Below are 25,011 nucleotides of genomic sequence, written 5' to 3' on the forward strand. Positions count from 1 at the left end.
CTGGTCTAGTGGCTAGCGCGACGGGCTGGAGTTTTGAGACTCTATGACCGCGGGTTCAATCCCGGCCGGGGGTATGGTTTAAGAAAACATTAAGTCTGTTTGCTGTTTCGGTTGGAGAAGGGGTTCGTCTGATTTTGTTAGTATGATTGCTTTGTTTTTGGATAACTTTTTAGTTCCAAGAATTTCAGATAGTTCTCCATTTTTTTTTTTCATATTACCTTTGATGTTATGTAATCTATTTTCATAATACAGTTTTTTTGACCTTATCAGGCTGGTAAGTGCTGACGAGTAATTTCTCGACTGTTCTCTAGTTATTTGACCCATTCTATACTGTTTTTCATATTTGTGCTTTGTGTTAATGGATTGGAGCATATTATTATTATAATCAAGGGGAAGCGCTAAACCCGGAGGATTATACAACGCCTGGGGGGGGGATGTGGAAGGCATTCAGGCTTAATTCGGGGAACTGGAGCACAGATCCAATTCCCTAAATCAAGAGCCCCTCACCAACATCAAGGAACCTTCCTTGAGGGGGATTGGAGCATAAAACAAATTCCAACCACACAGTAAAGCGAAAGACTGATGTGTAGGACCTGGAGTGATAATGTTAGAGAATCTCACTTTCAAAGATCACAACACTGTTTCTACCACATCTAGGAAAATGGATTATGAAAACCTTCAACTAGGGATGCCAAGTCAATGATGATTCTCTTCAGATCGCTTGTTCTTTCTAGGCTGGAATATTGATGTACATTAATTGCCCCTTTCATGGCAGGCGAAATTGTAGACCAGGAGAATATACAGAGAACTTTCACTGCATGTATATAGTTAAGTCCCTTGATTTGTACTCCTTAGAATGCAGGCGAAAAAGATACATGGTAATATTCATTTAGAAAATCTTAGAGGAACTAGTACCAAATCTGCACACACAAATCACTATGAAAGCAAAAGACACAAACACATCTCTACGACATTCCCCGTGTCCGACTAAACCTTCACAAAACTTCAATGTATGTCAAAGGCCCTAAAATCTGGAACACCCTACCTGAGAACTCTAGAACTGCAGACACATTCATCACCTTCAAAACTACCATTAGAAAACATCTTATCTCCCTGATACACCCCGTCAACTAACTACACGAATACCACCTGGTGATTCACACTTACACTCACTCACCCATTTGATCATAAACAGAAATATTAATCTCGATCTTAAAATAATGAATCCTGTGATACTCCAATACTGAAATTATGTACTGTGCCAAAACAAAAGCATTCACATTGCTAAACTCACAAACTAGTATTTAGTCACTTAGCCATAATACCAACGTACCTCATAATTTGTAATATTTTAAAATTAAGAAGTAAACTAAGTCTGCCCGAAATGCCTAGCCATGCTAGGCGTTCTAGTGGTACACTCTGTAATCATTATTTTACTACATGTAAACCACACAATAACCAAATTCTGTAAATCCAACATTGTAATCCTTATTGAGAATAAACTTTGAATTGAATTGAATTAAGCAGTGCAACATCCCTCCTATGAAAAGCAGGGGCACCACGAGTAGGCTGAGACAACACAATAAGTGTTTGGGGCCTAAGACTATTCAACTGCCTTCCAGCATACATAAGGGGGCTTACCAATAGATCCCCTGACTGCAAGAGAGATCTGGACAAGCACCTAAAGAATGTTCCTGACCAACCGTTCGTATGTTGGTTTACGTGCGGCCAAGCAGTATCAGCCTGGTTGATCAGGCCCTGATCCACGAGGCCTGGTTATATGGACCGAGCCGTGGGGGGGCGTTGATCCCCGGAACACCCTCCAGATATCTTTATTTCTACAAGTACATGTACATTATTATTATTATTATTATTATTCTTATAAAAAAGAAGCGCTAAGCCACAAGGACTATACAGAAGTACATGTACAAGGTATACAGGCCTAGCTGACATCAATGATGTACTACTATATAGAGAGCCGCTTGTTATGCAGAGCATTTCGGGCAAATTAGGTAAATTTTGTCCCGGGATGCGACCCACACCAGTCAACGAACACCCAGGCACCCATTTTATACTGGTGGGTGAACATAGACAATCGGTGTAAGGAAACACGCGTAATGTTTTAACCCTCGTCGGGAATCGAACCCGAATTCACCGTGTGAAGCGAGAGCCTTTGCCACCAGGCCACAGGTAACAAAACTTGGGTGGATCTCTCTTTTACATTTATATATAAATAATAATGGAAATATTGAACCTTCTATAAATAAGAGCCTCTATTAATAGCGTTTTCAGTTTTCTATGGTTTCAGACTTGCAGGACGCCTTGTATATTTTAGTTTATTCATTCAAATCATGCAGTTCTTAAGTTTATTCAGGTATACACAAATACAGTTACATAGTTAATCTTAAGTTAATTTTAAGCCAGCCCGTAATGCTATGCATATAAGTGGCTTTGGCATGCTGCTCTTACCTGTATTTTTTTGTACCTCTGTATGTATGCTCAAATTACTAAATAAATAAATAAATACATAACAGCATATGTATAGAGAACCTGGGATAACCCAAACAAAAAGGTGGAGTGATATTTGTATGTAGCAGCTCATGTCCATATGCTCACCATTACAAGAAGCTCAAGAGTTGCTGAAGTGTCTTATATAATTATCAACTTATCGGTTATATAAAGCATTTATAAATTAAAGAAGCATCAAGCTTCAACTGGAGTCTGAGAACTGAGGTGGCCATGAGAACGTGAACAAGCTGGACAGTAGTGTCTTCCTCACTTGTCTCATAACTCCTGAAAATGATTCACTTTGACTGTAATTTATCACAGTGTTGTAATTCTTGGAGTGATTCTTGTGTCAAATTTATGAACTAAGAATGACCCCAATGGAAGTCACTGACTTTTTTTTATTTGAGTTATCCTAGGTTCTCTACACATGCTGCTGTGTATGATAATCTATGTAGTAATTGTATTTGTGTATACCTGGATAAACTTACTTAGTGGCTTTGGCATACTGCTCTTACCTGTATTTTTTTTGTACCTCTGTATGTATGTTCAAATTATTAAATAAATAAATAAATAAATAAATGGCGCAGTGGTAGGACCCTAGTGGCAGTGTCACCTACCAGGAAGAGAAATAAAAGATAATAATAATAATAATAATAAATAATAATAATAATTTCTACATGTTATACAGACCTTGTTGACTTCAATGACATACTATTCTATGTAGAAAGCCCTGGTTATGTAGAACATTTCGGGAAATTTAGGTTAATTTTATCCCTAGGATGCTACCCACACTAGTCGCCTAACACCAAGGTACCTACCTACTGCTCAGTGAACAGGGACAGCAGGTGTCTTAAGGAAATGCTCAATGTGTCCACCTGTACCAGGGATCCAACCACGGGCACTGTGTGTGAGGTGAGTGAACTACACACAGTTGAAGCTACACAAAGGCAGCAGAGTGATATCTTGTATAGTTAACATTCATGTACCTATTATTTTAAACTGATCCTCTCTATTTAATGTTCATGTTAATAACTCAGTTCACTTTATTCTTATTGCACCTAGTTTTTTTTTATAGAAACTGATTTTTACACGGTTTAGTTACTTAGCTATTTTAAGTTTTAAAATCATTACTCATTGCTACTGTATCTTATAGCTAGGCCATATATAATATATTACAGTACAAGGACCCCAATGGAAATAAGTCACAATGTCTGACTTTTTGGGAATCCTAGGTAATTTACACTTGGTTTACTATTATTATCTCTCAGCCATTCAATATGTTTATTATGCACCCCATACCCATCCTGTGGGTGGTAGTCAAAAGATTACAGAGATACATAATTGGTCCAGGGACTGGACTCCAAAGTTTTGATAGCTGAGCAAGTTACAAAGGTAATGAACTCACAATTTACAAAGGTAATGAACTCCAGGTAGGTCTAGTCACAATCATGACAAGTTATAAAGGTATTTACAGATACCTTTGTAATTCAGCCCACATCAGGATTCTAACATGGATGAAGACACAGAGATAGTATAAAGAATCTCATTACACTACCTTTGTGTACCTGTCGATCCTCTCTGTTTTATATTTCTATCATCTAAGATTACATTATTTAGTTTATAACTGGAATAATTTTATTCTTTATGTCTGATTAGAACCTTACACTTGTCTGTACTGAATTGCATTTACCATGTCTCTGGCAACATCAACCTATTTAAGTCATCTTGTAGCTTTGTAGTGTCTAATACACGAATTATTTAACTGCCTGTTTTAGTGTCATTAACAAACTTAAGTTGCTACTTATACCTTCATTTGTGTTGTGGGTAGATTGCGGGAAACAAGGAACCCAACACTGACCCAACTTGTAATGGGTTCCCATTCTGATTTTTTATTATAAATCAGTCTTTCAGGTAAAGAGCTCTTTATCTTACCTCTGCTCAAGGAACCCAATGGAAATACATGCAAGTCACTTTTACTTTTTGGGTTATCCTAGGTAACCTACACACATGCTGCCATGTATGGCAATTTATGTACAGTAACTGTATTTGTGTGTACCCCCCAGTACCAACAATACCACCAGTCCGATAACATTCTTCTTTGCAAATATACAGGGTCTAAAGCCAGCAACAAACAACAAAATACCTTTCATCCGTGGACTGCTTGCAGAGGCAAAGGCAATGTTCGCGGCTTTCACTGAGACCCACATAAAGGATCACTTGGACAATGAAATATGGATCCCAGGTTACAACCAATACAGATGTGACAGAGTGAACAGGCAAAAGGGGGGGGTTGGCCTGTACATTGCAGAGTCACTTGTTTGCACAGAACTGCTTAATGCCTCAAATGACGTAGTGGAAGTTTTAGCAGTAAAGGTCGAGAACCAAAACCTAGTCATTGTGGTAGTCTACAAGCCTCCGGATGCAACATCCCAGCAATTCCAGGAACAGCTGTTAAAAATTGACCACTGTCTGGAAAATCTTCCAGCTCCTCCACCCAACATCTTGCTCCTGGGATATTTCAACTTAAGGCACCTAAAATGGAGGAATATAGCAAATAATATTGTTGCAGTAATAACACCAGGAGGCAGCTCTGATGAAAACTCACACTCACACGAGCTTTTAAATCTCTGCACAAAATTCAATTTAAACCAGCAAATAATAGAGCCTACTAGACTGGAGAATACACTAGACCTCATATTCACTAACAATGATGATCTGATAAGAAATGTCACCATATCAAAAACAATATACTCAGATCACAACATAATTGAGGTTCAGACATGTATGCGAGGAGCCCCAGACCGACAAAATGAGACTAGTCACGAGGGAGCATTCACCAAATTCAACTTCAATAACAAAAACAAAGTGGGACCAAGTAAACCAAGTCCTAACCGATATAAGCTGGGAAGATATACTAAGCAACACAGACCCAAACTTATGCCTAGAACAGATTAACTCGGTGGCACTCGATGTATGCACAAGGCTTATTCCTCTAAGAAAAAGGAGGAGTAGATGTAAAATAGAAAGAGACAGGCGCTCCCTTTACAGGCGACGGAAAAGAATAACAGAGCGGCTAAAAGAGGTCAATATATCTGAAATGCGCAGGGAGACACTGGTCAGAGAAATAGCAAGCATCGAACTTAAGCTAAAAGAATCCTTTAGGAGTCAGGAATCGCGGGAAGAACTAAAAGCTATAAATGAAATCGAAAGAAACCCAAAGTATTTCTTCTCCTATGCCAAATCAAAATCGAGAACAACGCCCAGTATTGGGCCCCTACTTAAACAAGATGGGTCCTACACAGATGACAGCAAGGAAATGAGTGAGCTACTCAAGTCCCAATATGACTCAGTTTTTAGCAAGCCGCTAACCAGACTGAGAGTCGAAGATCAAAATGAATTTTTTATGAGAGAGCCACAAAATTTGATTAACACAAGCCTATCCAATGTTATCCTGACGCCAAATGACTTTGAACAGGCGATAAATGACATGCCCATGCACTCTGCCCCAGGGCCAGACTCATGGAACTCTTGTGTTCATCAAGAACTGCAAGAAGCCCCTATCACGAGCCTTTTCCATCCTATGGAGAGGGAGCATGGACACGGGGGTCGTCCCTCAGTTACTAAAAACAACAGACATAGCCCCACTCCACAAAGGGGGCAGTAAAGCAACAGCAAAGAACTACAGACCAATAGCACTAACATCCCATATCATAAAAATCTTTGAAAGGGTCCTAAGAAGCAAGATCACCACCCATCTAGAAACCCATCAGTTACACAACCCAGGGCAACATGGGTTTAGAACAGGTCGCTCCTGTCTGTCTCAACTACTGGATCACTACGACAAGGTCCTAAATGCACTAGAAGACAAAAAGAATGCAGATGTAATATATACAGACTTTGCAAAAGCCTTCGACAAGTGTGACCATGGCGTAATAGCGCACAAAATGCGCGCTAAAGGAATAACAGGAAAAGTCGGTCGATGGATCTATAATTTCCTCACTAACAGAACACAGAGAGTAGTCGTCAACAGAGTAAAGTCCGAGGCAGCTACGGTGAAAAGCTCTGTTCCACAAGGCACAGTACTAGCTCCCATCTTGTTCCTCATCCTCATATCCGACATAGACAAGGATGTCAGCCACAGCACCGTGTCTTCCTTTGCAGATGACACCCGAATCTGCATGACAGTGTCTTCCATTGCAGACACTGCAAGGCTCCAGGCGGACATCAACCAAATCTTTCAGTGGGCTGCAGAAAACAATATGAAGTTCAACGATGAGAAATTTCAATTACTCAGATATGGTAAACATGAGAAAATTAAATCTTCATCAGAGTACAAAACAAATTCTGGCCACAAAATAGAGCGAAACACCAACGTCAAAGACCTGGGAGTGATTATGTCGGAGGATCTCACCTTCAAGGACCATAACATTGTATCAATCGCATCTGCTAGAAAAATGACAGGATGGATAATGAGAACCTTCAAAACTAGGGAGGCCAAGCCCATGATGACACTCTTCAGGTCACTTGTTCTATCTAGGCTGGAATATTGCTGCACTCTAACAGCACCTTTCAAGGCAGGTGAAATTGCCGACCTAGAAAATGTACAGAGAACTTTCACGGCGCGCATAACGGAGATAAAACACCTCAATTACTGGGAGCGCTTGAGGTTTCTAAACCTGTATTCCCTGGAATGCAGGAGGGAGAGATACATGATTATATACACCTGGAAAATCCTAGAGGGACTAGTACCGAACTTGCACACGAAAATCACTCACTACGAAAGCAAAAGACTTGGCAGACGATGCACCATCCCCCCAATGAAAAGCAGGGGTGTCACTAGCACGTTAAGAGACCATACAATAAGTGTCAGGGGCCCGAGACTGTTCAACTGCCTCCCAGCACACATAAGGGGGATTACCAACAGACCCCTGGCAGTCTTCAAGGTGGCACTGGACAAGCACCTAAAGTCAGTTCCTGATCAGCCGGGCTGTGGCTCGTACGTTGGTTTGTGTGCAGCCAGCAGCAACAGCCTGGTTGATCAGGCGCTAATCCACCAGGAGGCCTGGTCACAGACCGGGCCGCGGGGGCGTTGACCCCCGAAACTCTCTCCAGGTAAACTCCATGTAAAACCTGTACCTGAATAGACTTACTTATTTACTTGTTCCAAAGCCCTGCCCTCTAAGATCTATCACTCTCCAGGATCTGACCCACAGCAGTCCACTAACACCCTGGTACCTACTTAATGCTAGGTGAATAGGGAAAGGTGTAAGGAAACATGCCCAACATTTCCACCCATCCCAGGCTCGAACCACCAACACTCAATTTGTAAGCCAAGTGTGTTGCCAACCAGACCACGGGACTACTGTCTGGTCGTCAGCCATACCTCGACCCAGGACATAATTTCTCCTATTCCGTTTGCTAAATTATCTTCACCAGTCTTCTATGTGGAGCTTCATCAAAGGCCCTATACTCAATATCTTATTCTCTAACCTGGTCTTCTGTCTTGATTACTGTAATGAAGATAGTAAATTTGTAAGGCAAGAATTCCCTTTTGTAAAAGTGCTAAGACTTGTTGATCAAATTACATCTTTCAGGTTGGCTTCGAATTGCATCCACAGTTACTGATTTCATCAACTTCCCCACAATTGAGGCTTGGCTGATTGGTTTATAATTTAAAGCGAAGGACCTATCTCCTGCCTCATAAATGTTAGCTATAATATTTACCACTTATCCGGTATGGTACCTTTGTAGTGATCTGTTGAAAAGACGGTTTGTTAAGTTCCTTCCTGTGGTCCTTTAAAACAGCTCATCTTCTGGTGAGATTACCACTACAGTAGTAACTTTGATACTGCATAATTTTTGTCCTGACCTGTATAATTATTGATTTTTGGGTTTTGCTTGTGAAAAAACAAAGACAAAGTGTTGAAAATGGTACACATTTCTTTTTCACTAATAGTAAGCAGAAACGAGTTACAATGAAGTAGGCCTATCTTTTACCTATCCTAATTCTTATATACCTGAAAGAAACACATTGGATTGATTTTTTTTTTCAGATCTCTTAAATTGAGTGTATTGTTCAATAAGATGGCACTACCTCCTTGATTCACCTATAGATGGGAGTGTGCCATGGGGCTGTTGACCCCTCAGAGCACTTGTTATATAAATTCCAGGTAGGTACAGTGCATAGTGGGAACATCATATAAACTAATAAAATAATGATGAGTGAAACAAGAAAAATCTGTTAACAGATCTCACAAGGTGAAACAGTTATCCATCTTTTAGGTGGATTATTAAAATATGGAAATTTACAAGAAAAACTGAAAATGGATTGGGAACAATGTAAACACCTTAATCTAGGTGTGGACTGAAGCAAGCTGTTCCTACTGCTGCTTATAAAATATGTACATATACACACTTACATAAATTTTCATATACTATACTGTACTGCACATTTGAGCAGTACACAAACAAAATTCACTGTAGTCGCTTGTTAAAAGTGCTGTATCTTTCATAGAAATATTTGCTGTAATTATTTCTCTTGCATGCAGTATTCATTATGTATTTAGCATTGATTTATTACCCCATGTCTTAAGGGATTATTTTTGTTGGTTTATGTATTGTATACTGTCTGATATTCTATACTTTATGTATAATTCTCTATTACAGATGTTCAAGATTGAGTAAGAGCACATTTTGAAGACTGTCAATGAACAAGAGCCTCATGCCTTAAACTTATAAAAGCTTTGAGCAAGATATATCTAAAGGTACTGTAAATAATGTTATTGCCAGTAGTAGATTGATTCCTTTTTTGGTTCTGCACTAAAAATCAGATTAATTATCTTTCTTTTCATATTACACTTTTTTATCTTTAAAAGATTATTGAGGCAATAGAAGATGATCAAACTATGTATATAATAATTGTTGTACTGTATGTCATTATAGTACTAGTATAGAAATACTGTATTATACATTTAATTTTTATATAATTGTTATATAGAATAAAAGTCTATAGAATTTATTTCTTTTTATTATCTTAAAACTGAGAAAAAATAAATTCGAGAACACAGTATTGGAAATAATTTTACTTCAAGGCTTTGTTTCCCTTTTATTTAAAAGTGTAATATTTTTTTTTTTTTTTTATAATTTTGGTCCTTGAGGACCATGAATTAGAGATGTATTGGATGTGAAAATTTAGATATCCATGGATGTAGATGTGTATGAGGATGTCTTACTTATTTTGCGGATGCAGATGCATATGCGGATATCTGTTTACAGTAAAATGCAGATATGAAAGTAAGAAATTGTGCGGATGTTCCGCTGATGTGGATATCCGATACATGTTTTACTAGGCAGTACTAGGCAGTAGAGATGTATCGGATGTGAAAATTTAGATATCCACGGATGCAGATGTGTATGGGGATGTCTTACTTATTTTGCGGATGCGGATGTCTGTTTACAGTAAAATGCGGATGCAAGAAATTGTGTGGATGTTCCGTGGATGCAGATGCGGATATCCGATACATCTCTATATCTTTTAGAAACACACTTTTCCATAAGCATATATTTTTTTTATAGGAAATTTCATGAGGAATCTAAAGAATTTGTCAAACTTAGCACAGGTATAACAAGTAGAGAAAAATGATGAAAACCAAACAAAGGTAAAATTCTTAGGCCCAGGCTGCCAGATGTCTACCCAAGATTTTTCCTTTCCTTTAGGCACATCCTAACAGGATCCAGTAAGAAAAACGTATCCTCTTGAAAGTTCTTATAGGTCTTATGGCTAAGGAATGAAGTATTAGGAAGGCTGCAGGATGGGTATGTGTTATCAAAAATGTTTGTCTTTATCATCAGAAATAAGTACAAGATTCTCATAAATATCAGGAGTGTCTTCCTGAAAATTTGTCATTTACAGCAATATGAATGAACCTACCATAAACTATCAAATGCCATGTAAAGCCCCTCATGGGCATGCATTTTAGCAATAATAGACTAAATTTGTTGTCTGTCCCAGCTGTAATTAGCCATCTGGTAGCCTCAAAAAAATAAACACAGTCGCCATCATTCATTTAACCCGTAAACGGTCCAAGCAGATCTGCGTTCACATGTGTAGTGCTACAAAAGTAGATCTATGTTTTTTTTACATATTTTCAAATATAATAAAAAAAAGTAGATCAAAGTTTTTTTACACATTTTCAAATGTAATAAAACAAAAAGAAGATCTACTTTTTTTTACATACTTTCAAATGTTGAAAAAACGTATACATGTACAGGAAGGCCCCGCTTTACGGCGTTTCACTTTACGGCATTCCGCTAATACGGACATTTCAAATTATGACCAAAACTCACTATACGGCTCCCCCCACCTGACTTTCTAATACGGTCACCGTGCCCCACCCTGTTTGTTTACATTCTCCATGAGCTCAGTAAGCACTAAGTCTCTCCATTTTGTCTGGAAACTCCAAAATTTCAAATGTTTTTAAAAGTTATTTCATATTTTATATATACTCTGATAATTATACTTATGTATACCTGTACCTAAATAAACTTACATACATCGAGTCATTTAAATGTCGTATATTACGTTAATATACACATTTTCATTAATCCATCCATGATATTTTTTTCAAAATTATATAATAAACACGATGCATAACATATAAATAAGATAAATACACCCCACAGTAGAATAAATAAACAAATGTGAGATGTCGTAGCAGACGACTTGCACAAGTGGTGATAATAACAATACTGAGTCTCATTAAATGTCGTATATTACGGTAATATACACATTTTCATTAATCCATCCATGATATTTTTTTTCAAAATCATATAATAAACACGATGCATAACATATAAATAAGATAAATACACCCCACAGTAGAATAAATAAACAAATGTGAGATGTCGTAGCAGACGACTTGCACAAGTGGTGATAATAACAATACCGAGTCTCATTAAATGTCGTATATTACGGTAATATACACATTTTCATTAATCCATCCATGATATTTTTTTCAAAATTATATAATAAACACGATACATAACATAAAAAGATGATAAATACACCCCACAATAGAATAAATAAACATAAATATAAGATGTGGGAGCCACATAACTTGTACAAGTGACGCCAAGAATAACATTTTCTCTAATCTAACATAAGAGTAAATGTGTTACTGGGGGTAACTGTAGAAAATTATTCCTTTCGTATGTATGTAAGTAAGTTTATTCAGGTATACACAAATACAGTTACATAGATTATCATACATAACAACATACGTGTAGAGAACCTAGGATAACCCAAAAAAGTCAGTGTGACTTATTTCCATTGCCTTCACTCAGAGCTTCATTTCTTCTCAAAATGATGTTACATGAGAATGGGAGTGTTCTTCTTTATTAATTCTACCGTATCAATGTAGAGACAACCTGTACACAATGTAACTTGTACACAAACCAGATGTGTACACTTCGTTTGTTTACAAAACTTACCTTCGCCTGGTTTGTTTACATAACTGCGCCTGCCCCCTCTCATGTATTCATTCTTTCTCTCTCTCATTTATTCGTTTTATCTCATTTACTTACTCCTGACCCTACATTAAGACTACAAATATTTTAAGGTAAGTAATGAGTGAACTGTATATACATTTTATCGCTCTGGGATGCTTAAATATCATAGAATAGTATGTGTGGGTGGGGTGGCCTGGTGAGGCTATTACAATACATACCACACTTGATTTCTTACAATAAATACTACTTGTCTCACCCTAGATTAAGACTATAAATATTTTAAGGTAAGTAATGAGTGCACTATGTGTGTATTGTACCTTTTTATTGTTTTTTGATGCCTGGTTCTATTGCTAACTTAATATATGTTAGTGTAAACTTGTTATCTAGTGTTTGTATGCATTTATAAGTGGAAAAAAAGGGTGTTCCACTTTACGGCGATTTCCGCTTTACGGCGGTAGCCTGGAACCTAACCCGCCGTATAAGTGGGGCCTTCCTGTATATACTTTTGGACCGTTTACGGGTTAAAATCTGTCTTGCGAGAGGTGCCTGGCTACCACAGTTCAAGTGGCCCTTGGAACTACATCTCTATCTCTCACTCGAGTACAGGCACTGCACTCCCACCATCATGACTAAAATGAGAGAAACCAGTTTCCCTGAATCCCTTCACATATGTTACCTTTCTTACACATTCCAATAATGCATGTCCTAAAAATCACTGATCTTCACTTCCATCTGACATGCTTATACAATTCTTCTGAATGATCAAGTCCCACTTTAAACCATCTGCATCCACTCTAACTCTTCCTGAGATGTCTCCTACCCCTCCTATTTTCCAGCCCAGATTTATTCACCACTTTGTTCATCCTATTCTCAGTCTGGGTGAAATCCCAGAGGCCTCATCCCTTTCACTGTTAACACCCCCCAAATTGAAAGCACCTTCTGTGTCACAATTTTTTTTTTTATATATATTTTTTTTTATTTTTTGAAATGGTAGAGAAACTTTGTTTAAAGTTTGACAACATAATTACAAAATTTGATGGATTACTTATAGAGTTGGGAGCACTTTATGTATCTTATTAAGTATCCAGAAGTCAGTGATTTGGCCAGTCTTACATTATTTGCCACAAATTCCAGTTTAGAAAGAGTCCCAAGTAAACACTATGCATTGCAGTCACAAAAACTTTTCCTCTGTTCATTAATCGCAAAAAAAAAAATTTAAAATTTTCCTGGCTAATAAACCATAATGAAGAAAGCTTGTTCATGGTTTAGGTTGTCCTAATAATAGAAGCAGACTTAGTAATAAAGAATAAGAATAAAGAGTAAGACGGAGAATAGGATAGATGAACAAGGAGGCTTTAGGAAAGGTAGGGGGTGTGTGGACCAGGTGTTTACAGTGAAACATATAAGTGAACAGTATTTAGATAAGGCTAAAGAGGTCTTTGTGGCATTTATGGATTTGGAAAAGGCGTATGACAGGGTGGATAGGGGGGCAATGTGGCAGATGTTGCAGGTGTATGGTGTAGGAGGTAGGTTACTGAAAGCAGTGAAGAGTTTTTACGAGGATAGCGAGGCTCAAGTTAGAGTATGTAGGAAAGAGGGAAATTATTTCCCAGTAAAAGTAGGCCTTAGACAAGGATGTGTGATGTCACCGTGGTTGTTTAATATATTTATAGATGGGGTTGTAAGAGAAGTAAATGTGAGGGTCTTGGCAAGAGACGTGGAGTAAAAAGATAAAGAATCACACATAAAGTGGGAGTTGTCACAGCTGCTCTTTGCTGATGACACTGTGCTCTTGGGAGATTCTGAAGAGAAGTTGCAGAGATTGGTGGATGAATTTGGTAGGGTGTGCAAAAGAAGAAAATTAAAAGTTAATACAGGAAAGAGTAAGGTTATGAGGATAACAAAAAGATTAGGTGATGAAAGATTGGATATCAGATTGGAGGGAGAGAGTATGGAGGAGGTGAACGTATTCAGATATTTGGGAGTGGATGTGTCAGCGGATGGGTCTATGAAAGATGAGGTGAATCATAGAATTGATGAGGGGAAAAGGGTGAGTGGTGCACTTAGGAGTCTGTGGAGACAAAGAACTTTGTCCTTGGAGGCAAAGAGGGGAATGTATGAGAGTATAGTTTTACCAACTCTTATATGGGTGTGAAGCATGGGTGATGAATGTTGCAGCGAGGAGAAGGCTGGAGGCAGTGGAGATGTCATGTCTGAGGGCAATGTGTGGTGTGAATATAATGCAGAGAATTCGTAGTTTGGAAGTTAGGAGGAGATGCGGGATTACCAAAACTGTTGTCCAGAGGGCTGAGGAAGGGTTGTTGAGGTGGTTCGGACATGTAGAGAGAATGGAACGAAACAGAGTGACTTCAAGAGTGTATCAGTCTGTAGTGGAAGGAAGGCGGGGTAGGGGTCGGCCTAGGAAAGGTTGGAGGGAGGGGATAAAGGAGGTTTTGTGTGCGAGGGGCTTGGACTTCCAGCAGGCATGCGTGAGTGTGTTTGATAGGAGTGAATGGAGACAAATGGTTTTTAATACTTGACATGCTATTGGAGTGTGAGCAAAGTAACATTTATGAAGGGGTTCAGGGAAACCGGCAGGCCGGACTTGAGTCCTGGAGATGGGAAGTACAGTGCCTGCACTCTGAAGGAGGGGTGTTAATGTTGCAGTTTAAAAACTATAGTGTAAAGCACCCTTCTGGCAAGACAGTGATGGAGTGAATGATGGTGAAAGTTTTTCTTTTTCGGGCCACCCTGCCTTGGTGGGAATCGGCCAGTGTGATAATAAATAAATAAATAACTTAGTAAAAAAAGACTGGGAAGTATAGTGGGGGCCCATATTTTTACTAGGAAAACTGCCAAAAATCAACCATTTTCCCACTTCTGGAATGCACTTTTCAGGTCACTTCTGATCTGGAACTCTCCATTTGTCTTACCAAAAATACGTAGACAATGTAATTCGGGTAACCCTCCGAACTGCAACATCTTCACCTCCCCCTTCAGAGTGCAGGCTTTGTACCTCTCACCTCCAGGACTGAAGTCCAGCTAAATTGTTTCCCTGAATCTCTTCATAAATATTACCTTGCTCACATTACAACAGCACATTAGGCCATGAAAGCCATTTGTTTCAAACTCCATCTCAGTCTAACATGCTCACACAAACCTGCTGGATGCTCAAACCTCCCAGGCAATCAAAACCTCTTTTACCCCACACTCCTTTTTATTTGTACATAAAGTATGAATGCATTTGGTAGAAAATTATACAAGAAAAATATATGTTCATCATGCATTCTTTAAGAAAATCAGAAATTTATGTGTTCTTGACCCATCTCTCATATAAATGTAGGTGCTTCATACATACATAAATAGACATACATAAAATGTTAATTCGTTTGCATTTGGTAAAAAAATTTTAAATTTTTTTTTAATATTTGCAGTGATCATAATTACAGATCAGTGTTCATAAATAGTTAATTGGTTCCAAAATGTTGATGTCATAAGTGCCAAATATTGTAAGTCGGGACCTTACTGTATGCAGAACAGACAGGCATTATGGATGCTTTATTAAATCAATGTTTTGTGTGGATCAGTTTTTCAAGTTTAGAGAGAGTACATTTAAAAATTGGAGTTTGTAGTCTGTGTTACAACATGGTATAATTTAAAGTTTCAATGAGCTTTTAAAGATAAATAAAGGTGTTAAAAATAAATTTAATAATGTTTTCAACACTCTTTGGGGTGTTGGAGGGAAAGATATTTTTTTTCAAAATTAATGTACATCATAAAATTGCATTGAGGTATTCTGGGATTTGACCTGGGATACCTTCATCAGTTGTAGTAATGCAAATTAACCATATCTAATTCATCTGTATTTTCCACAGAAAGTTAACATTCACGATTCACTGGTGTTCATCTTATGCACAGATATTATGACAGCTCCACAAAGCCCATGGACGAAAGTGCTTGTGCATTGTTTCAACTTACTTCGGTTGTCACCAGAGATCTTCACAAATCTAAGATAAGTTGGTGTGCCAGTTGCTAAACTGTTAAAGGTGAGGTAATTGCTGATGAAATATTTGAGTTGTAGCTATAGCAGAAATAAGGGTAACATAAATTAGACCTATGCAATGCTTGGAAACTTACTAGGATATGTTTTGCTTACCAGGAGCTTTTTCAATACAGAGTGAGGAAAACTTGTGCAAATATAGTAAAGACAAACAGTTGGTTTGTAGGCTAGGCATGTGGGGTACTGTAATTTCATCTGACAGCTGCATCTTGGTAACCTTTGATCATTGTAGTTAAGTAAGAGGAATTCAGGTTTCATTATACAGCTCTGTACATCATTAGTAAGGCCTTACAAAACACAGCTCAGTTCTTATCTCACCCCAGCAGAATGAAAATAAATGCATTCAAATACAAATTACAGTGGATTCTACTTTCATTGGAAAGTTCTGCTTTAGCAAAAAGAGTTGTAGACGAGTGAAACAATGTGTACAGCAAGTAGCTTTAGAAATAGCTTGGATAAACATGTGAGCAAGAAGTTTTGCATTTGAGAAGGATCTGCTTAGCATGGGCCTATAGACCTGTTGTAGTGTTTCTCATTCATATGCTCTTATATTAAAACCCATGGTGTTCTACACAGCTGTATTACTGATTTATTAAGGCACTAACATCTGTTGATTTTTTTTTGTAGACAAGTCTGGACTCTTAATTCATTAGATGGTTGTGGCTATTCATACTTATACATGCATGTTTTGAGATTTTATGGCAAACTTATTAGTGTTCCTCAATGTGTTTCTAATCTTGGTTTTTTTTCATATAACATTTTATTCAGCCCCTGCATGGTATCATAGATATTCCTCCTTTAATATTGACAAGGTTTTGGGCTTTCTTGTTGGAGAGATCTTTGATTGGGGTTCTAGAGGTAATAGCCACTTTTAGTCCACCCAGAGTAAATGCACTGAAGATTCTGTATTACTTGCTACTTTGCTATTAGGTATGACCATAAAGCAAACTGGGGCTTTATCAGTTTTGGGTTTTTTATTGTGTTGTGCCAATTGTCTTCAGTTGTGCGTGAGGTAGAAAGGAAAAAATTGAGAAAATCTTGTGGATGATTCTTTAGTCTTCTAGGAATTTAGGGCTACTGATCTTTTAACCACCTAAGAATCCAATTAATAATCCACTTTTCATTTCATTAGTCATAGTAGAGGTGCATCAGGTCATCTTTGTTTGCAGGCTTATGAGTTACAGTGTACTTGGAAAGATGGTTTGCCACCATCTTTTCACAGACATTTACCAAGGAAGGGTTAGCTATTCTAACTTTAATTTTCCTCCAAGTACTCCATGTGCAGATTGACTAGCATTGCACTGACTGGTGATCTATTGCCATCCCAGAATACCATGTAAGGTTATCATAGGAAAAAAAAGTTTAAATTGCTGCTAAATTTAGGCAAATCTGCAAAGTCCTTGGCTGGAATGGAGAGGTCGAGGCTGGAGTTGACCATGCCTCAAAAAATATCTATAGCCTATTCTGTGGGAACAGTGGTAAATAGGAAAACTATATAAAAACTTGCAACTACAGTGATCCCTTGAGTTAGGATAACTGAGTTTTATTCTCTCTTAAGAGCTTTAAAAGAAAGTGTTAGGAACAAACAACTCTTGACACTTTTTTCAAAAGGCATTGGTTAGAGGTAACTTCTAATTCCAACCAGTAACCACCTTTCCATTCTCTTCCCCACTGATACACCAACTTTTCAAGTCCAGGAGTCTTGGAATGAATAGCCATAAAACCATGTATTTTAGGGTTTGAGTTTCGATAGTTTCGATGTATGGGTTAGTTTCTGAGGTGCACTCCCAGTGTCTAAGGTGATGGGCTTAAGAGGCACAGTTCTCTGCATCTTAAGAAGCCCATAGATACTTGATGGTTTGGGGTTACTGGGAATAAGGTATAGAGGTGTCTTCTCTTGTTTTGTTCACCTGAAAATCTGTCTGGCTTGATAGAAAACATTTGCTGAATTTATTTACTGGTTTGCAAGACAGACGTTCTTATGTGTTAAAGTTACTTAGCCGATTTAATATCTTATAGTTAAAGGTTGCTTGGTTGATGATGATGATGATGTCCTCATTCTTGGCTAAGTTTTTATGGATGTTGGTCTACTGTCATGATACTATAGGTTACGAAGGCTCTGTGATGGTTGATATAATGACACCTTGTATAAAGCATTTTTGCTGGAAATCATTGTCTTGATATTGGGGATTCCTTGCTTTCAAGTTGAATTCTTGTTTTGGTTTCCATATACATGTTAAAAATTTGAGTCTAAGGCTTAGTATTTCAGTTTTTATTTTACTGAGAGTACATAAGCTATTAATAATGTCTGGCTTCCCATAGTACTTCCTTGGCTAGTAGTCTTATAGTGATTCATAAGTTTATGGTTAAGTCTTATTCTATGTTGGAGATGTAATTAGCTAATAGTAGTATAGTAGTAGTAGTGGTGGTGGTGGTACTACCACTGTTTTTCTTTTTTTTCAATGGACTGGCCATATCCCACCGAGGCAGTGTGACCTAAAAAGAAAAACGAAAGTTTTTCTTGTTAGAAAAACGAAAGTTTTTCTTTTTAAATTAATTATTAGTATTATTATATATAATTATTACAGTGGACCCCCGCATACCGTTGGCATCACATAATGTTAAATCCGCATACCGCTACATTTTATCGCCAAGATTTTGCCTCGCATACCGCTAACAAACCCGCTCAACTCTGTTCGTCCGAGATGCGTCTAATGTGCGCCCTTAGCCAGCCTCACATGTTCCGCCAGTGGCATTGTTTACCAGCCAACCTCCGCGGTAACATCCAAGCATACAATCGGAACATTTCGTATTATTACAGTGTTTCTGGTGATTTTATCTGCAAAATAAGTGACCATGGGCCCCAAGAAAGCTTCTAGTGCCAACCCTACAGCAATAAGGGTGAGAATTACTATAGAGATGAAGAAAGAGATCATTGATAAGTACGAAAGTGGAGTGCGTGTCTCCGAGCTGGCCAGGTTGTATAGTAAACCCCAATTAACCATCGCTACTATTGTGGGCAACAAAAAGGCAATCAAGGAAGCTGTTCTTGCCAAAGGTTTAACTGTGTTTTCGAAACAGAGATCGCAAGTGATGGAAGATGTTGAGAGACTCTTATTGGTGTGGATAAATGAGAAACAGGTAGCAGGAGATAGCATCTCTCAAGTGATCATAAGTGAAAAGGCTAGGAAGTTGCATCAGGATTTAATTAAAAAAATGCCTGCAACTAGTGATGATGTGAGTGAATTTAAGGCCAGCAAAGGTTGGTTTGAGAGATTTAAGAGGCGTAGTGGCATACATAGTGTGATAAGGCATGGTGAGGCTGCCAGTTCGGACCACAAAGCAGCTGAAAAATATGTGCAGGAATTCAAGGAGTACATAGAAACTGAAGGACTGAAACCTGAACAAGTGTTTAATTGTGATGAAACAGGCCTGTTTTGGAAGAAAATGCCAAGCAGGACCTACATTACTCTGGAGGAAAAGGCACTCCAGGACATAAGCCTATGAAAGACAGGCTTACTCTGTTGATGTGTTCCAATGCTACTGGTGATTGCAAAGTGAAGCCTTTATTAGTGTATCACTCTGAAACTCCCAGACCGTTCAGGCAAAAGAATGTCCTCAAGGAAAATTTGTGTGTGCTGTGGAGGGCAAACAGTAAGGCATGGGTCACTAGGGACTTTTTCTATGACTGGTTACACCATGCATTTGCCCCGAATGTGAAAGATTACCTAACTGAAAAGAAATTAGAACTTAAGTGCCTCCTGGTGTTAGACAATGCCCCTGGTCATCCTACAGACGTGGCAGAGCGACTTTATGGGGACATGAAATTCATTAAGGTGAAGTTTTTGCCTCCTAATACCACTCCTCTCCTGCAGCCCATGGACCAGCAGGTTATTGCAAACTTCAAAAAACTGTACACAAAAGCTCTGTTTGAAAGGTGCTTTGTAGTGACCTCAGAAACTCAACTGACTCTAAGAGACTTTTGGAGAGATCACTTTAATGTCCTCAATTGTGTAAACCTTATAGGTAAGGCTTGGGAGGGAGTGACTAAGAGGACCTTGAACTCTGCTTGGAAGAAACTGTGGCCAGAATGTGTAGACCAAAGGGATTTTGAAGGGTTTGAGGCTAACCCTGAGAATCCTATGCCAGTTGAGGAATCCATTATGGCATTGGGAAAGTCCTTGGGGTTGGAGGTTAGTGGGGATGATGTGGAAGAGTTGGTGGAGGAGGACAATGAAGAACTAACCACTGATGAGCTGATAGATCAACTTCAACAGCAAGAGGCCAGACCTGAGGAAACTGGTTCGAAGGAGGGGAGAGAGAAATTGAAGAAATTGCCTACTACAAAGATTAAGGAAATCTGTGCAAAGTGGCTTGAAGTGCAAACCTTCATGGATGAAAATCACCCTCACCCAGCTATTGCAAGCCGTGCTGGTGACTATTACACTGACAATGTTGTGAAACACTTTAGGGAAGTCATAAAGGAACGAGAGGTACAGGCCACTATGGACAGATATGTTGTGCGACAGAACTCCAGTGACTCTGAAGCTGGTCCTAGTGGCATTAAAAGAAGAAGGGAAGAAACCCCAGAAAAGGACTTGACACCTCAAGTCTTAATGGAAGGGGATTCCCCTTCTAAACACTAACACTCTCTCCTCCTCCCATCCCATCAATCATCACCAGATCTTCAATAAAAGTAAGTGTCATGTAATTGTGCATGCCTTTTTCAGTTTGTGTGTATTAAAATTAATATTTCATGTGGTAAAATTTTTTTTTTTTTCATACTTTGGGGGTGTCTTGCACGGATTAATTTGATTTCCATTATTTCTTATGGGGAAAATTCATTCGCATAACGATAATTTCGCATAACAATGAGCTCTCTTGCACGGATTAATATCGCTATGCGGGGGTCCACTGTATACTAAAAATATTATCCAGAGGGCTGAGGAGGGGTTATTGAGGTGGTTTGGATATTTAGAGAGGATGGAGTAAAATAGGATGACTAGGAGGACGTATAAATTTGGGGAGGTAGGAAGGAGGGGTAGGGATTGTCCTTGATGTTGGAGAGAGGGGGGGGGGTTAAAGGTTTTGGGTACTAGGGGCTTGGACATCCAACAGGCTTATGTGAGTAAGTTGGGTAGGAGTGAGTGGCAAGTGGTTTTTATGATTTGATATGCTGTTGGAGTGTGAGCAAGATAACATTAATAAAGGGATTCAAGGAAACCAGGTAACTGGACTGAAGTCCTGGATGTTGGAAGTATAGTGTTTGCAGTTTGGTGGGTCATCTGAACTGTAATTTCAGCATGTTTCTGGCAAGATAGTGATTGGATGAGTAACAATGAATGATTTCTTTGCTGGGTCACCCTACCTTGATGGTAGATGGCTGGAATGTTAAAAAAGTGGCTTATGTTTTTATAAACTGAGGATAATACAAGATATCGTTAGTGGTGACTGGTTCATCAGGCAATAAGCCACATACGGTCTCCCTCTTTAGAAAGTTTTTTTGTGACTATCTACTAAAATAACAGTTTGAGCTTGGATTTGGGTATATTGCTTGTATACTAAAAAAATGTAAATGGCTCATTTCTGCTGAGCAGCTAGGGTAAATAACGACATTTTCCTTGTATTTTTTCAAAAATAGGTTGCTGAAAAGATCAACAGCATCCTAAAATCGAAGCTGCTAGTCCAACAAAGTGTTGCCTTCAGAGTCAGCATCAACGGAGTTGCTTTAGCCTAATTTTCACTTGCTTTCTCTTAAAAATGTTGATAATTCTTCTGTGCTTTCTTCCTATATACGTATACTGTATAGATTTTTGTCAATCTATATCATTAATGTAAATATACATCATCAGTGTCTATGTACAGTTGACGATCACAGTTTGCGTGGGTTTAGGTTCCTGAAAACTGGGCTACTAATGATTTCTGTGACTTCTTTCCCTTTCAACGCACCAGTCATATCCCACCAAGGCAGGGTGGCCCAAAAGAAAAAACTTAAGTTTCTCCTTTTACATTTAGTAATTTATACAGGAGAAGGGGTTACTAGCCCCTTGCTCCTGACATTTTAGTCGCCTCTTATGACACGCATGGCTTACGGAGGAAGAACTCTGTTCCACTTCCCCATGGAATTAAAGGAGTATACATTAGCTAAAAACTGGTTACATTAATGGTATGCATTATTTGTTGCTTATCTTTCAAGTCAGGTTCAGGATGCTTAGCATGTTGCAGCAAGTGGAGAACTTGGCTGTGGGACTGTTCCTCATTCTTTTCACTGTTACACTTAGGATTACTCATTGTACAAGCCCTTATCTTTGCCCTTATCTTTTCTATGTTATAAAAAAGATAAAAAGTAAAATAAATACACAGTACATACAATATTTACCTTAAAATACAGAGCCAGGCACCCTTCCCTTACTCAACTATTGTATGAAAATGGCAATAACTGCAGAAGAGTGGTAAAAGCACTGAATATAATGAACAATAGCACAATTGAAAGCCAACAGAAATGTGGAACACTGAAAAGAGGGTGCAGTGTACCTGGGGCCCTCCTGTATTCTTTTGAAAAATTCTGAAGAGAAGTTGAATAGGTTGGTAGACAAGTTTGGAAGGGTATATATACTCTTCCAAATTACAAGTGAACACAGGGAAAGAGCAAGGTGATGCAAGTAACAAAAAAAAATTAGGTAATAAAAGATTCAGTATCACATTAGAAGAAGGGAGTATGGAGGAAGCAAATGTGTTCAGATATTTGGGAGTAGGCTTGTCAGTGGACAGGTCTATAAAAGATGAGGCAACTCAGAATTGATGTGGCAGGGAAAGGGTGGTGCATGAAGGCACCTGTAGAAACAGTCTTATATATAAAGGCAGATAGGAGAATGTACCAGAGTATAGTGGCACCAAACACTTATATTGGCATGAAGCATAGGTTTTAAATGTTGCAGTAAGGAGGAAGCTGGAATCAGTGGAGATGTAACTGAGGGCAGTGTGTAGTGTGAATATTATGCGGAGAATTTGTGGCTTGAAAATTAGGAGGTGTGCAGTTACCAAAAATATTCTTCAGAGGGCTGAGGAGGCATTGTTGAGGTGGGTTGGACATTTAACCCTTAAACTGTCCAAACGTAGATCTACGTTTTTTCAACATTTGAAAGTATGTAAAAAAAGTAGATTTTTTTTTTTACATTTGAAAACGTGTAAAAAAACTTTGATCTACTTTTGTTTTTGTTATATTTGAAAATATGTAAAAAAAACGTAGATCTACTTTTGGAGCACTACACATGTGAACGTAGATCTGCTTGGACAGTTTAAGGGTTAAAGATGGAGTAAAATAGGATGACTAGGAGGATGTATAAATCTGGGGTGGTGGTAAGGAGGGTCAGGAGTCGTCCTAGGAAAGGTTAGAGGGGTAAGGATTTTGTGTGTGAGGAGCTTGAACATCCAACAGGCTTGTGTGAGCATGTTATACTGGAGTGGAGACAAGTGGTTTTTATTATATGTGCTGTTGGACCTAGGTAGTAGGTTGGTAGACAGCAACCACCCAGGGAGGTACCACCTTCCTGCCAAGTGAATGTAAAATGGAGACCTGTAATTGGTTTACATGATGGTAGGATTGCTGGTGTCTTTTTTCAATCTCATAAACATGCAAGATTTCAGGTGTGTCTTGCTACTTCTACTTACACTTTGGTCACACTACACATGCATTTACAATCATACATATACACACCCCTCTGGGTTTTCTTCTATTTCCTTACTAGTTCTTGTTCTTATTTATTCCCTCTTATCTCCATGGGGAAGTAGAACAGAATTCTTCCTCTGTAAACCATTTATGTCATAAGAGGGAACTAAAATGCCGGGAGCAAGGGGCTAGTAACTCCTCCTGTATACACTAAAGTTTAAAAGAGAAACTTTTTTTTTTAAGGGGGGGGGGCACCCTGCTTTGGTGGGATATGGTCAGTTTGTTGAAAGAAAGATGTGCTGCTAGAGTGTGAGCAAGGTAGCATTTATGATGGGATTCAGGGAAACCTCTTAGCAAGACTTGAGTACTGAAGGTGGGAAGTACAGTGCCTTAACTCTGAAGGATGGGTGGGGATGCTGCAGTTTGGATGGTCTTCTGAACCCTGATGTTAACTCACTTTGGGCAAGACAGTAATTAAATGAATGATTGTTAAAGTGATTTTTCTTTTCCTTGGAAGATGGCTAGTGTGTTAAAAAAAAAGTCTCTAGATATCAGAAATACTACCAAATGAAGGTAGAAGTTTTCAAGAAGCTGTATTGCTACCTTATATAAAGATGGCTATGTGGGTTGCTAGCACTAACAGCCTGAGTGACCAGATGGTCAACAGGCAAGGGCTGGGGGGTATCACGTGCATGTGGGAAAAGTGGAGTTTAAAGTAATACAGTAGTCTATTTTCTTCTCATTTCAGGCTCAAGAGGATTACTACTTGCAAGATGCATCTATGCAACAAAGTTCAATCCTTTGAAGTTGTGGAAATTGGAGATGACCTGGATAACTTGCAGTCTCCTTATGTTACAAAATTTTGAGTGTGGATAATGGATGGCATTTTCTCAGATATGCAGAGATTTGAAACTCTCATATAGTTTAGGAACTGCAAAAGGTATGATTAAACTCAATGTTTTGTAATATCTAATTTATAAACTCTTACAGTGTTGCTCACGTAGATCTGAATTTTAAGCACAGCACCCTTAAATATACTGTGAGCAGTAATTGTTGGCCTAGACAAGAGTGGGTGGATCTGTACAGTGTGCACAAAGAGTATAAAAATAATCCTTCCTCACGTGGTGCATGATGGGAAGAGCAAACCTCAGGACGTTGTTTGGCTGAAAATTATGACTGAGGATAGTTTTTATGGTTTCATTGATATCAATTGATAGAATGAAAAACTATTGAAATGGAGATGATTTTGGTCAGTCAGGACTGGAAG

The 25,011-nt window shown here is 38.5% G+C and overlaps 1 long non-coding RNA gene across 2 annotated transcripts; it reads left to right on the forward strand.

Moving 5' to 3' along the window:
* Nucleotides 1-2,597: 2,597 nt before the first annotated feature.
* LOC138852985 (uncharacterized) lies at nucleotides 2,598-24,628 on the forward strand. 2 transcript variants are annotated; one of them, XR_011392224.1, is made up of 4 exons: nucleotides 2,598-3,420; nucleotides 9,175-9,272; nucleotides 15,891-16,031; nucleotides 24,493-24,628. It is a non-coding gene; the product is annotated as an uncharacterized lncRNA (long non-coding RNA). The 2 variants fall into 2 exon arrangements; XR_011392223.1 differs by having other exon boundaries at nucleotides 15,891-16,061; nucleotides 24,493-24,625.
* The last annotated feature ends 383 nt before the right edge of the window (nucleotides 24,629-25,011 follow it).

Source organism: Cherax quadricarinatus, chromosome 20, assembly GCF_038502225.1.
Source record: "Cherax quadricarinatus isolate ZL_2023a chromosome 20, ASM3850222v1, whole genome shotgun sequence".
In the NCBI taxonomy this organism is placed as follows: domain Eukaryota; kingdom Metazoa; phylum Arthropoda; class Malacostraca; order Decapoda; family Parastacidae; genus Cherax; species Cherax quadricarinatus.